Source organism: Helianthus annuus, chromosome 4 (genome assembly GCF_002127325.2).
Source record: "Helianthus annuus cultivar XRQ/B chromosome 4, HanXRQr2.0-SUNRISE, whole genome shotgun sequence".
Lineage (NCBI taxonomy): Eukaryota > Viridiplantae > Streptophyta > Magnoliopsida > Asterales > Asteraceae > Helianthus > Helianthus annuus.
The window spans coordinates 139,126,757-139,142,620 of record NC_035436.2 but is presented as its reverse complement, the minus strand read 5'-3'; positions in this window follow the sequence as shown (position 1 = coordinate 139,142,620).

Below are 15,864 nucleotides of genomic sequence, written 5' to 3'. Positions count from 1 at the left end.
TATTTAATAATTATATTCCTTCCCAAGGATGGGGGTTTTAATACATGTGCGTTTTTATAATTCCGAAAATATATTCTTAAGTCTCACTTGAAAATATATTTTAAATCACTTGTCTAAAATATTCTGATTCCAAAATATACATATTTTTCCCAAAAATATTATACTTTACTTCATACAATTCCCAAAATATATATATATTTTTCCCAAAAATATTATACTTTAGTTCATACAATTCCCAGTATATATATATATATGTATATATATATATATATATATATATATATATATATATATATATATTTTCACAAAAATATTATATTTTATTCCATACAATTTCCAAAATAATACTTTATCAAAATACACATTTAAGAGTATTTTCTGAAAATACATAAGTTACATTTTAAGGTTCGTGGTGTAATAACAATACCTGTGTAACTGAAATATTTATTTTTGAGGGCGTTGGTATTATTTTGGAGTCGCAGTTTCATGATATTTTCAAGTTATATTATTTTTATCCTAAAAATAATATATCTAGTTCACAAAATAATCATATAATCACACAAGCATTTTACTATGAAATATACATTCTAAATATATATTTAACAAGTTTTATTTACGAAGATCCACCTCCGACACTTGGTTATTTTGTAATAAAATCATGGCGAAGTTTATTCAGAAAAACAAGTTAAAAGTATATTTATAACCACTTGTCACAAAAATATTTCTAAGTGTTATATTTTTGGAAAAATTTCGCCAGAGTTTCCTCTGTAACTGGAGGTGGCCACGCTTACTAGCGTATCATTTTCTTTTCAAAATTCAATCAAACAATTCACCAATCATCAATATACAATATTTAAATATCAAACTTGTCAAAATAAATCTAAATCGCAAACTCATGAACTTGAATGTTGTGTAAAAATATGTAGTAACTTTATAACATATTTAGTGGATCTTGTCATCCTTAAAATAAAATTTGTTTCTTGAAAACTTTATTTTTAAAGAACTTGTAGTTTTACAACTTCTAGTCAAAATTTATGAAAATGCTCCTTTGTTAAATTTTGTTGTTACACAAGTGTTTACACACTTGTTTATTCACAAAAATGCCTTTAGTGTATATAAGATCCGGGTTTTAAACCAGACTTGCGTCTTTCACTTGGTTCTTCCGAAAAACCACTTGTAGATCTTTAGATCTACTAGTTTAGAACCTTATTTTACAAGAAAAATCATATTTACACAAGTTCATGTTTCATGAGTGGAAGAGTTCATCATCTTTTACAACTTTTACACTAACATACTACTAGTTCATGTTTCATGAGCATGTTCTAGTATGGTTAGATGATGATCCATCCCACTACTAGCAACAAACAACATCAAATATTCACAACTAGACAAGATTTACATGATTTACACAACTAGTTTCTCTTTATCCAACTTATTCATCTCACTTTCAAGACTTTTAGTTATGATGCTGTGTGTTCTTGATTTTTAACCGTTAAATCACTTATTAACCACTTTAAACAAGAATAAGATGGTGTTTAGAGGCACTTACTACTAGCTCGAGGCTAGGGAAGAAACAAGGCGTAAACAAGGTGGATAAAAGAAATATAGAGAGGTTCTTGAGCTTCCGAGTGCACCGGGCTTGCTTGAATGATCTCTTGCACACTTGTATGTATGTAAAATGACTAGATCAAAACTTGATGGTGGGTGTGTAGTGGTGATGGTGTTCGGCCGAACATAGGCAAGAGAGAAAGAGAAGTTGTTTGTTGTTGAAGGTGGAATGAAAGAGATTAGATGTCTAGGGTATATATTTATAATCCAAGTTTAAGCTTGATCCATCATGTAAAGTGCTCACTAGATACTAGACAAGGCTTAATAAAATCAAGAAATTGTGGGGTGTGTCCCCACTCCATAACCGGTTCGAACTAGGTGGGTATGGTTGGTTTGTAATGTGATAGTTAGGATCTAGTTAAGTTCTAATGATATTAATTAGAGTATTAAGTGTGTAGTATAATACAAAGGGTTCCAGTACTGACTTATACTGACTTACTGTATTGGAAGACAACGACAAAAGTGACTTTTGTGGGTGCTCGGGGACCCTAACTAGCTCAGAAAAGTATAAACAATGTCTTTGGCAATATTTTTATGTTCCGGGTAAAGTCCGGTTATCCGGTTGGATATTGATCCGTTAAAGTGCTAAATAAGTATTTAAAGTGTCTTTTATAGTGCTTTTAGTGACACAATAAATTTCCGTCACTTTGGAAAGTGTCCGGTATTATTTTTCCATGTTTTTGCACTTTACTAGTTATGTTAAATGCTGGATTTTTGTATAAAGTGCAGAATTTTGTATTTAAAGCATATTTTTGGCACATCCGGTCACTATAACTATCACCTAGTGGCGCAGTTTTACAATCCTCACCTCCCTACACTCCCTACTAGTGCAGTAATCTATTCTCGGCTCATACTGGCCTCAGAGACAATGTCTGTCTAGTGCTGGCAATGTCAGCATGTTTACTGAGTTATCCGTTCACTGTGCTAACTGTGCTTTTGTGCATCAAGTTTGTCACTATAGTTTTGTGTAATAAATGATGTCACAATAATCAAGTATGATGCATGAATATGTATGTATCAGAAATCAAGAAGCAGTTTAACCACAATTGTAAACAAGCACAGTAATTAAGCATTAATTAAATATTAATTAATTTGTACGGATACCTGGTTTAGTGAGGGTTGTCACATCATGTGCCTGGAGTCTCCACTATCTACATACCAAAGACTATCTAAGCATGCAGAAGCTCCCTGCACATGAAGTAAAAGGATTAGTTCATTAAGATCTTCAAAGCCAATAAGGCTTTAGATGGGTCTCAACAGTGTCTGGGATGGTGACAGATGTATGGATAGTGGTTAGCTCAGGGGTTGGACATTTTTGGGAATGTTTTTCTCTAACCACTGTTGGGGGTCTTGGCCAATCACCTGTTGATAACCAATAGGATGCCTGTTCACTCTTAGTTTAAAGGGCTTTTTGTAAGCCTCATAAACATGTGGGATCCTTTGGTATGATGGTTTTCCTTTACCTCTTCTGAATTGATTTGCAGGAGGTGCATCAGTCACTTGAACATCTCTTTGAACAGATGTTTGATTCAGCTGTTTTGTGACAGCTGTTTGGACAGGGACAAACAGTGGTTTTTTCTTGGTGAATTTGACAGATGATGCGATGAACTTAAGGATGTTTTTGCAATGTACTCATTCCTTTTCTCATCAAAGTTTTTGAGCTACACACATTCCTTAGTTTTGTGGTTATTTTTACCATAGATGGTGCAGCTCTCAGCAGGTACAATAACACTTGGTTTGTTTAGATCATGTTTTTTTAGATGAAAACAGTCTTTTGTTAGATGATTCCTTTTTTCACAAAAATCACAAAACAGGTTTTTAATCTTTTCTCTCTTCTTCCTTTTCTCAGATTCCTTTGCAACAGAGTTTTGAACCGCTGTTGGGATATCTTTGATAGGAATGATCTTTGCTTTTGGAGCTTTAACACCATCAGTGGTTGTGAAATCCAATGGTTTGAAGTTTTCCAGGATATCACACTCATCAGACCATGTGGGTTTAAATTGATATTTCTCAATCTCCTCAAAAGTTGAGGATCCCACAGATCTTTCCAGAGTAATTTTGATGCCAAGTTTGTCAGTTATTTTAACCTCTTGGCCATTTTTGTTGGTTGGTATTATTTCAGTTGAACCTGCTTGTTTTTCAGCAGTGTTTACAAGATCATCATATTTTCTATGTCCTATACCAAACTTGACATTGCTTTCAAGCTGTTTTGCAAGCATAACCTCATACCCTTTACAAGACTCCACCCATCTTTCACAGGTGATCTAGGTGGACTCCAACTCCTTTTTGCAAACTTGGTATTTTTCTACCATAGTTTGGAGTTTAGTTTTGGTTATGCTCTGCTCTTCTTTGAGACTGCTGATCACTTTATCCTTTTCAGCCAATTTGTTTCTGAGTTCTTTTAATGACTTTTCAAATTTGACTTCATCAGACAAGATTTTATCCCTAAGGTTTTGACTTACCTCTTTAATGTTAGCAAATGCAATAATACATTTGTCTGAACACAGTTTTTCAAGAACTTGAGGTGTTACCCTGGCAGCAGCTATCATGGCACAATTACATTGATGATCACCTTCTTCATCAGCTCTCCCTTCTTCCTCACCAGCTTTCTTCACTTCTTCTTTCTCTTTGTCTTCTTTGGACCAAGGGTCAGACAGTGGTTCAATCAGGGTTTCTAAATTTTCTCCCAACAGTAGTTCACCAGCAACTGCAGTAACCACTGCTTCAGCAACTTCATCCACTGTTCAACACTTAGCTGTTCACCTTCAGTTTCTACCCCTTCTGGTATTGACTCTAATGCCATCAAACAAAAGTTATTATCAAAAGTATCATTAGAAGCATAGAGAGCAAAATTTTCATCACCAAGTTTATCAGGCATGCTGCTCCAATCAATAAAGCCTTGTGTGAAAAAGCTTTGCTGATCTGGTTGTGCCACCGTTGGAGCAGCTTGTTGAGGTGCAACAGGTTGCACCTGTGCCTGAGGAACAGGGGCCTGAACATACTGAATTTGTGGAACAGTGGTTTGAACATAATGCACAGGCACAGGGGTTGCAGCATAGTGAGCAGTGTTAACATGTGCTGCAGGGGTATATTGGGTATAGTGCACAGTGTTTTATTGTTGTGGTCTAGGGTTTGAGCTAGGATGAGTAATTATTGGACCAGTGGTTTGACTCCTGCATTCCCTAGCAAAATGACCGAGCCTATTACACTTGTAACACTTAATTTTTGACTTATCCAACCCCACCTTTAAATTCCCATGAAGCCCTGGAAAGTTTCTCCCTGTTCTTTTGTAGAATTTGCTTGTTCTAACACTAAGCAAAGCCAATTGATGCAAAATGTCCATCTCTTCTAAGTCAGTGGGATCAAAATGTTGCAAATCATTGAGTTCAAAACACAGATTATCTGACATCTGGTTTTCATAGTTTACAGTGAAAGCATAATTTGCAGAGTGAGGATCAGAGTTGTTAAAACCAGCAGTTATGTCAATAAAATGATCAAAACTCTGATCCTTACTGCTGCTACCAGATTCTTCCTGACCAAAAAGAGCTGTGCTGCCAAATGAATAATCATCTGCAACTTTTTTAGACTCTTGCAACCTCCTTTTCTGGTTTATCTCCCTTTCATAGGTCAGGAGTCTACTATGGAGTTGGGTCAGGGTCAGATCCTTGAACTCAGCTGAGTTTCTAGTGACAAATGCAATTGTGTCCCATTTTTCAGGTAGTGATCTAAGGAACATGCTATTTTGAGTTGCATTTGAAAATGTAACTTTAACAAGCCTTAGTTCACTAATGAGACAACTAAAACGTTCAAACTGTTGGGTTAATGATTCACCCTTGCTGTGACAAAATGTTTCATACTGCTGATTCAGAATTTCCCTGTTGTTTTCAATAACCTCTTATGTTCCTCCAAATTGTTCCTTCAATGCATCCCACAATTCTTTGGCACTGTTACAATGTAACAGTCCAGCATAGATTTCATTGGGTAATGCAGAAGCTATGATGCTAAATGCTTTGGCATCGAGTTCAAACTTTTGAAAATCAGTTTCAGTATAGTTTTCAGTTGGTTTAGGGACGAACTTCTTTGTATCCTCAGCACTTGGCACCATAGGAACATGGGGACCAAAGACAACAGACCTCCAACATCCAGTATTCTGTTGAGCAAGGATGTGACCCATCCTTCTCTCCCAGATGTTGTATTCATTACGTTTAAGCATAGGTGGTTTGAAAAGAGAGCCAATGTTATTCTTATCATCTTGTGATTGTGATGTCATCCTGGTTGTTTTACAGGCACTGATTAATCAACTTTAACGGTGATTAAACCTTGCTCTGTTTTTCAACAAAACGAACAAACTATCAGTATCAACGATTGTGAGCTGAACTATTTATGTCAAAATGATTGTTAAATCAAATTTGAGTGTCCAAGCTCTGATACCAATTGTTAGGATCTGAGTTTGGTTTTGATTGTGTTTTACGTTTGAAATAAGATGAATATGAATGAGTTGTGCAACGGAATTATAATGGAAACAAACTTTGTACACAATTAAACATGAGAATTGCTTTAATCAAACATTTTCCACAAAGAACCGAAAGATTGAATTTATTTCAATAATGATTACAATGCATGAATGAATACAAACTCCCCCTCAGCCTGAGCTCACAGTATTTGTTCGTGCAGGAAGAAGATGGTGAAAGAACTAATAGAACAGTATAGAGCACTGTACTATTTATAGGCACGAGCAAACTACTGAAGCATCTAAGCTGACGTAACCATGAAAGTGACATCTAACCTCCTAACAAACTCTAACCTCTGATCTATACAACCTATGATATGCTAACTACTGATATTACATTACATTACATAAAGTAAACAAAACTGCTGCTGCATCCTTCCACTGCTGTGAACCCAACAGTACTTGTCATGATCAGCAGTGCTTGACTTAAGGCAGTAGATTGGGCATCAGGGCTTTAGTTATTCATCAGTCTTTGACTAGATCAGTAGTTGTAGGTCAGCAGTTTGTAAGATCAGTAGATAGGAGGTCAGCAGATGTTGAAACCACTTTTAAGGGGAGAGACTTATATGCATAACATCTGCTTATTCTGGATCCACTGACCTGATCCAGTTTTGGCTTTAATTATCTGTTCCTCTGGTAGGGTTCAATCCCAACATCAACCGAGCGGATGGCCATTCGGTCGGATTGACATTCGTTTGGGATGGATGTGTTTGTGTATGATGGCTTTGAAGTTTTTGTTGTAGCATTTTAAAATCAGAGAAGTATCTCTACCCTTCAGGTCGATCGATCGAACGGTCGTTCGATCGGATAGGGATCCGATTGGCGAGACTTTTCAGTTGAGAACAAGTTCACAGCAGGACAGTCATTCGATCGGATGGTCTTTCGATCAGATGGCAATCCGTTAGAACTGATGATCTTTGAAAATTACAAAAATGTTTAACTATTGAGGATCTAAACGTCAACATATAGGATTGCCGTTCAGATTGTTTGAAAGTTTGAAAATGTCTAAGTGTTGAATCTCAAGTGCAATCCTATCGGATTGTCTTTCGATCAGATGGCAATTCGATCGGACGGCAATCCGTCCCAATGATCTGATCGTTTTTCAACTTAAGTTTTGAATGTTTTGCGGTTTGATCGAGACGGCATGGCAACGTGCTAAACAACGGAACCTCGTCACGTCCAAGTCGTTCGACCGAAGTGGGAATCACCCAATTCCGTTCAGCTAACTGTCCGTAACGTTTGTTCATGTTTAACCCGAAATCGGTGGTCTCTTTGATAGGAATCAGATCTCGAACCGACACTTCACTAGAAACGAGTAGAAGGCCTGAATGAGCTCCGATTCTATCGGTTTTGAGTGCATTGAGTGTAAAAGAGTTGAAAGAAAATTGGAAAAGCATCTTTCAATCCTCTTAACTTTGAAAATGTTTAGATCTATGCGAAAACAATGTTAAATTATTTGGAAATCCTTTAGATCTGATTTATTCTTGGTGGAATGAAGCCACATCTTGAAGTTCATAAGAACTCCATGATGACATCATCCTAGAACACCTCAAATCCACTGATTTCACGGTTAACAGTTAACATTAAAAGGAGAAAATGATGAAGAAGTGTGTGTAAATGATAGATGTACAAGATTTGAGTTGAAAACTTACAAGAATCGCGAGAAATCGAGAGAAAAGTAAGCTTGAGCGTGCTGGTCGAACGAGAGAGCTGTCACATCACTGTTGGTGATGTGACAGGGGTATTTATAGGTTGCCAGAAAAGGAAAGGCGCATAGGTGTCGGATCGGATGGCACTTCGATCGGATGGCACTTCGATCGGATGGCCATCCGATCGGATGACCATTCAATCGAATGGTCATTCGATCGAGGTGGTCCGGCGAGTTGAGTTTCGGCGTTTCGTTTTGCGTGTTGAGCGTTGATGCGTTTAAGCGAGTGTCGATTATGCGATGCAATAGGTTAATAGTAAACACACACAAATCCTATATCTAACATACAATCCTCATAAATAACTTGCGTTTAGCGTCTCCGATTCGTTTGCGTTGCGATAGAGTTGTGATTGTGTTTCGATTAATCACTACAGACATGAAGTAAACATGCACAAGTAACACATAATAGCACACACACGTAAAACAATATACAGAACCTATCAATCAAGTTGCGAATGCGATTGCGATGCGATTAGCGATAAAGCGATAAATAGATTAGCGATAAACTTCGATCAAACCTCGATTATTATAGATACTCCACGTAATACAACTAAAGCGAATAAAATACAGAACTTTGATTACAAGTCAAGGAAGTCAAATCAATAGTTAAGCAAGGAATGACAGATCGCAATTAGCAATCTTTTCTTCCTTTGACTTTGACTTGTACTTTGACTTTCCAAAAAACACGGGGTGTTACAACTAAGAGAGTTACGTGTAGAGATGTGAGAGTGGTATGCATCTATATAAAGAGCGTAAAAATGAAAAAAATTGTTTTTTAAATCAAACCGTTTGAATAAAAAAACAAAACAAAAAAGCATATAACCATTACGCACACATCCACATGGTCTACTACATGTCCCCTATCCACCGGGCACCACCCACTGGATTGGTAGTGACATGCCTCGCGCGGGTGAGGGTACCCGCTCTCTCTGGTCTGAGTGGCCCACCTCCTAATGGTTTGTTTTTAAGTAGGGGTGTTCATGAGCCGATCCGATCCGATCGAGGGTCTGCTCGTGCTCGGATTGAAATACAACCGATCTGATCCGATCGAATTTGCAAAACCGAGCACAAAAGTGATGCTCATGCTCGGAATGAATTTGAATCGAGCGGATCATTTTCGCTCGGTTTTTCTCACCACTAGGGGCGCAGGATTTAAGGGGAGGGGGGGGGGGCGCCCGACCCCCCGAACTTTTCGGTCAATAGTGTTATATATGTACGTTTCGTATAGAATTTTATAGGTATATACGTTTTCGCCCCCCCCCCCCCCCGGTTTTATAGAAAAAAATTTTAGGTATATACGTTTTCGACCCCCGGTTTTATTTTTTTAATTTATATAGAGCAAATAAAATATTTAATTAGCCCAAATATTATAGCCCAAATCATTATATTTGGTAGAATACTAGAATGTATATTATATAAACCAAATCAAATCGTTATATAGCGCAACTTAAAAGCCCACCCTATAAAAAAAACCCCAAATTAGTTTACTTTGGGACATCGACCAGAAGAACAGAAGCCACAATCCAGAACTGTACGGGGGGGGGGGGGGACGCAGGTTCCAGTCTTCCAAATCTGTTCGACTTCAGCTTCTTGTTCGAGAACATATACTAAAACGCTGCTTGTTGTTGTGGTCTTGTACTCTTGTTCGACTTCTTCAATCTTCATAAGTTTAAAGGTATGTTTTTTTTTATCTTTAGGTTTAATTTAGGGCTACAATTTATGTTATTTAGGTTGAAACTAGGGGTGAAATTGGTCCGAATTTTTGCCCTAAACTTGTTGAATCTTTCTGTAACTATGTCTAATTTTATTTGTTTAATCTTATTGTGATTTGATTTAGATAGAAATTAGAGTTTAAAATTTAGGGTGATTTGTCAACTTGTTTTGTTATTAGATTATGCTATGGGAAAGAATAAAATGATAACTTTTTATTTCAAAAGAAAGAAGGAAGAACAAGTAGAGGGAATTGTTGATGGAAAACAATGAGATTAAACGTCAAAAAGTTTCAACAAGCTAACCGGTTAATGAAGCGAATAATGAACCGGATACCCACCTTCCTCTCTCCTTTTTAATGTTTTGGTGTCTTTGTTTGTTTGTTAAAAAATGTTTACGTTTTAATGTTTAAGAACGTTTTTTACTTGATATTAATGTTTGCCCGACCCGACCCGACCCGAATCGAATCACCGACGTCCAACCCGAACATTCACCTCGAAACTACGCGATAGAAATTTTTTTAGGTCCGTTACCTTTCAACCCCCCGAACTTTTTTTTCAAGCTTCGCCACTGCAGTCACCACCGAAATTAAAACATGTGTAGCAAAAAAAAACTGAAATCAAGACTATTATAAGGTTGCGTTCAACAAAAACAAATCCTAACTTAATTAAAACATGTCCAACACATTACTAACAAAAGCAATACATAACTAAAATCATGATTCTAAAAATGTTCTTAACAATATCAAGAAGCACAAAATAAAGTGTGATATGTGATTGTGTAATAGAGAGGACTTTAGCAAGTTATACCAAGGACTTCACCCACATCATGAGATCGAACAACCAGATTATGAGATTGTTTTAGGAATTAGGAATTAGGAATTTAGGGTTAGATTTTGGTGTGTGGCAGCGGCGAGATATGCAGATCAAACATTCGAACAATCAGTTTATGTAATTGTTTTAGGAATTAGGGATCTAGGGTTAGATTTTGGTACTAACTATTAAGTTGGGCTAGTATCTTTTTTGGGCTTTTAATCTTTAATATCTTTTTTGGATATATATATATATATATATATATATATATATATAGATAAAGGTTCCTGTAAAAAGACCAAAAGTGTGAGAAGGGTAAGAAAGAATCTACACCATTAGATCTTTAATCTAATGGTTGAGATTAATGAATTGAAAATTATAGGGGTAACAAAGTCTTTATATCCATTCAAAATAGGAATCTATACATCAAAATCCCTACAATTTCAATCTCTCTCTCTACATCGCACGACCAGATGATCTCTCTCTCTACAATTTCGATCTCTATTTCTACATTGCAGTGGACCGGCGGTTCCAGCAGCACCAGTTCATCATCTCCGGCGGTGGAACGGTTAGCGCAAGGTCGTTCCGGCGGTGGTTTGGGTGTCCGAAGGTGCAGGGGTTCCGGCAAGGTGGTTTCTGGTGGTTTGGTACGAGCGACTAAAAGACATCCAGCAAGGTGGTGTCGGGTGGTTGGCTACCTCTACACGACAGCGGCGACGGAGCGACAATGGTGGTGTTGGAAGTGGAGAAGATGATACAGAGATGTAATGATTATTGAATGGTGTTATATATGTGCTGAATGGTGTTATATACTTTATTGAATGGTGTTATATATATGCTGAATTGTGTTATATACTTGCTGAATGGTGTTATATACTTACTGAATGGTGTTATATACTTGCTGAATGGTGTTTATAAAGATCTTTTAAAAAAAATCCAGTTCCTATAATAAAGGTGGCGGTCATGGGAAGTTTTTAATTAATTGAATTAATGATAAAATTATTTTGTTTACCCTTTTGAATTAATTTAGATTTAGGACATATGTCATCTCCATAATATTTCTCATATTTCTCACACTTTTAACCTTTTTTACAATAACCTTACCCTATATATATATATATATATATATAATTTAATAAAAATAATTCGAGTGAAACCGAGCGAGCGGACCTTTGCTCATGCTTGGATTGAATTTGAATCGAACCGATCCGATCCGAGATGCTTATTTACAAACTGGGCGGAAATCGAACAAGCATTTTTCGAGCAATCGTCGAGCAATTCTCGATCGTCGAGCAGTTTGGACAACCCTATTTTTAAGCATGTCAATAATTTCCATCCTAGTCTTGGATCTCGGTTTTTAAATTGAATCAATATTATGTGTAAAAGTACACAAAAAATAATAATAATATTAGTATAAATGGGCTTAACAGACTAAACATGAGAAGTGAAGGATAAATTTTTCTTTTTGAATTTTTCCATCTTGTCAGACACGTATTTTAGTCCAAAAATCTAAAAAAAAAAAAAAATCATGTATTTACACTACTAGAGTATGTAATCACTCTAGAGTAGTTACAATCACTCTAGATTCTAGAAAAGATTAATTACACATAATTACTCTGCTAGAGTAAATACACGATTTTTTTTTCATTTTTAATTAAATATCTAGATGGAAAAGAAAATTCTCCACTTCTTATGTTATGACATTTGATATTTACTCCTAATAATATATAGTTGTTTTATTGCATATTCTTTGATATGTAATGTAATTTCCTATTAACAATAGTTTTATACTTTATAAAAGACATATAGTAATATTCCTTGATACTGTCTCTTACAAGAAAACACTTTCAGTAATAGCCCATATATTGAAAGAGAGAGATTGTATACCGTTAAGTCGTTAACGGAATTGGCAAGTCGCAACCAAGTTGACATGATGGTAGGGCTTCTTTTGTATTAACTTTCTAGGCCCATTTAACAAACCTAACACTAATATTCTTTCATACAGTTACTACAATATAATGCCCATGGCTTTATAGCCTAGTGGCATCTTGGTGGTGGGATAAGGCTTTGGGACCAATAGGTCCTGGGTTCGATTCCCACAAGGGGGGTTTTCCCATGTTTATTGGGTTTCCTCCTGAATTGGTGTGGCATTATGCCTAGTGGAGATGGATATGATCGGGTGGTTCCTCTGGTGGCACGATGATACTCCAGTGGTCCGTCAGTGATCCAAATTTGCCGTTCAAAAAAAAAAAAAAAAAAAAAAAAAAAAAAAAAAAAAAAAAAAAAAAAAAAAAAAAAAAAAAAAAAAAAAAAAAAAAAAACTACAATATAATGCATTTTTTATATGCAACAAGGTAATTTAACTTTATTTAATGAGGGTAACATTGTAATTTACTTAGTTGTCTGCATACTTAAATAATACTTATTTTGGAGACTTAAATATTTATCTATAATTAATTAATAAGTATCCAGCAATGCACAGATATATTAAAAATTATAGAGGGTTAAAAATGTATTAAAAACTAATTAATATTTTATATGTTCTTATCTTTATTTTCTCTCTCCTTCACCCACAACTACTTTCAAAATATATTAAAAATTATAGAGGGTTAAAAATGTCTCCTTAAATACACAGATAAACAATAACATTTTCTCTCTTTCACTTTCACTAACAAACAGTTTTTATAATATAAAGAACACTCGCGCATAATTTGATAGATGTGATGTGAATGCTCTTAGATGACATAGAATCATACAATGTGTCCATATATATATATATATGGGACCGCTAAAATGAAAACCACCTCCAGTTGTAAGAACCATGAGAACTACACCGTACGGGACGAGTTGGACCAAATTTTTTTTTTCATAAACGTAGATGCGTGTATTATAAACACATTTGTAAAAAAAAATCAAAAAAAATGTCGTGTGTATATTTTTGAGCACCACAAGTTTGTTTTTACGGGTATCGTAAAATTTAAATAAAATTTACGGTACCCGTAAAAACAAACTTGTGGTGCTCAAAACTACACTCACGACATTTTTTTTTGAATTTTGTTTTTACAAATGTGTTTATAATACACGCATCTACATTTATGAAAAAAAAATTTGGTCCAACTTAACCCGGATCAAAAAGTTCTCATGGTTCTTACAACTGGAGGTGGTTTTCATTTTAGCGGTCCCCTATATATATATATATATATATGTATATATATATATATATATATATGTATATATATATATATGTATATATATATATATATGTATATATATATATATATGGTCAGGATTTAGAAAAAACGGTGAAAAGTGTGAGAACGGAGAGAACGTGTCACACCATTAAAAATACCCCAAGCGGAAACCTCCTTGAGGCGTGTGACGTACCAGGATCTAGCCACCAATCACATTGAACTCATAAAAATATTTCAAATAAAACTTTCATTTATTAACATAAGCGTTACAAAACATTGTTTACTGTTCAGCGGAAGCATACTACAATAGTTAAGAATTTCATAACACAAGTGTACAAAAGCCATTAGACGTGTCTCGTGATTCCATGCAACTCGACCCATGACCACTCCAGCATCCCAGACAGCAATTTCCAACGACATGTACCTATAGGCCTGCAAGCATGCAGAAAAGTGTATCAGACAACGCTGGTGAGTTCACAGTTTGTTTAACCGTTTGTTACCAAGTATTGACTTATGTTATGTTGATAATAACTCGATACCGCAGACGGCTCCTTTTTGCCCTTCTCCAATGCTCTATCAAACATTGGTCATGATTTTAAAGTTATTAGTTCACGCCCATCCTATCCAGGTACGTCGTGAGGGTGCCAAACCTAATAGCGCTATCAACTAATAACCCCGTTGCCCTACAAGCAACTTGTTCGGTAGTATGATGGGACTTAAGTGAAAGAAAGTGAGTGTATTATCTAACATCAACATTTACTGAAAACCACCTCATATCCCCTACAAGGATATGGGTTTGTGAAAACAGCCTCACATTCCCTACGAGGATGTGGGTTTATGAAAACCCGTTTATTTGTTTGCCTGTTTGATTGTCCCCACCGGACGCATGCTTGTATTGAGAGAAGTGAACTCACCTTAGATTTGCTCGGTATGTTACGTTACATTACCCGTTCGAAGTTGGTCAACCAAACCCTACCGTGGTTACCAAAGACAATCAGTTTCATAATCAATTAACTCACGTATAGTCATAGATTGCATTTACCGCAAAGATCACCATGTGACACATAGCAAGTACTCAAGTTACATAACAACACTCAATAGGTAAGTTTGCTACTCAACGAACCAAATCAGGTTCCTTAGTCATCATTAATATTATTATCATGCAACAAATAGAATTTTATCAACATAAACATTCATCATCATACACATCATAAACTGTATAAATTCTTATAATTGTTCTGTTTGTTCACTAACAACATCTCCACGAAGAATCAATTCTTCGTGGGAGGCTCCCTCGGTGAAGAATCCTCTGGCGAAGGACTATCCTTCGTCGGGGTTGAGTACGACGAAGAACCCCCAATGGCGAAGATCTATTCTTCGTCGAGAATGTACGTGACGAAGAACCTTAGTGGGTTGTCAAAAGCTAGTCGACGAAGAATCAGGTCCTTCATCGACCTGGGTTCTTCGTGAGGAGTACTTCGTCGCTGCACTTAACAGACGGTTACAATTCCCTTAATTCAAGTAGTAACAGTTTCTAACAGGTTGACAGTTTCCAACATAAACCAACACCATAATCATCCTCATTTTCTAGATTTACGATCTTATAGATAAAACCCTAGTTTTACATGAAGTCACAACATCAATATTCTAGCGAGTAACAATGATGAACACTAACCGCGATGCTGGAGTGATTAGTTTGTTTGAGATGGGGAGCTTCGAGATCCACAGCTGCCGTCGCACAGAGAGGAGAGGGAGAGAGTGTTTTAGGGTTTGATGCTTGTTTCGTGTTTTGCAGAATAAAAGAAACCACAGACACTATATGGGTCGGCTCACTGATCTGGGCCGAAAGCCCTATTGGCGAAGATCCTCTTTGACGAAGAACTGAGCTTCGTCAAGGGTGTTGATGACGAAGGACATCCTTTATTGAGAACTGTTTGAGACAAAGTACCTTCTTCGCTCTAAAGCCAGTCAACGAAGAACCATGTTCTTCGTCAATTATAATGTGGTGTGCGGTCCAAAGTTGTGCAACATGAACATGCTACGTCTAAACATCAAACAACTCCTAAGTTTTCGTTTAACAACCAACATATCAAACAATCGTAACGATACTTTATTCATTCTGATATCGTGCACATGTTACAACGTAAAACGGATTGTGAAAACAGATTTGTGAACAAGTGATGCGCAGAGGAAGGACCTTGAGATCTCGGGTTGTCACATCATCCCCAACTTGAAAGAAATTTCATCCCGAAATTTGATAAGTAACCCAAAACGGCAAGGTGTTAGATCAGGATGACTGTGGATTTTCCTCGGGTATCACATCAT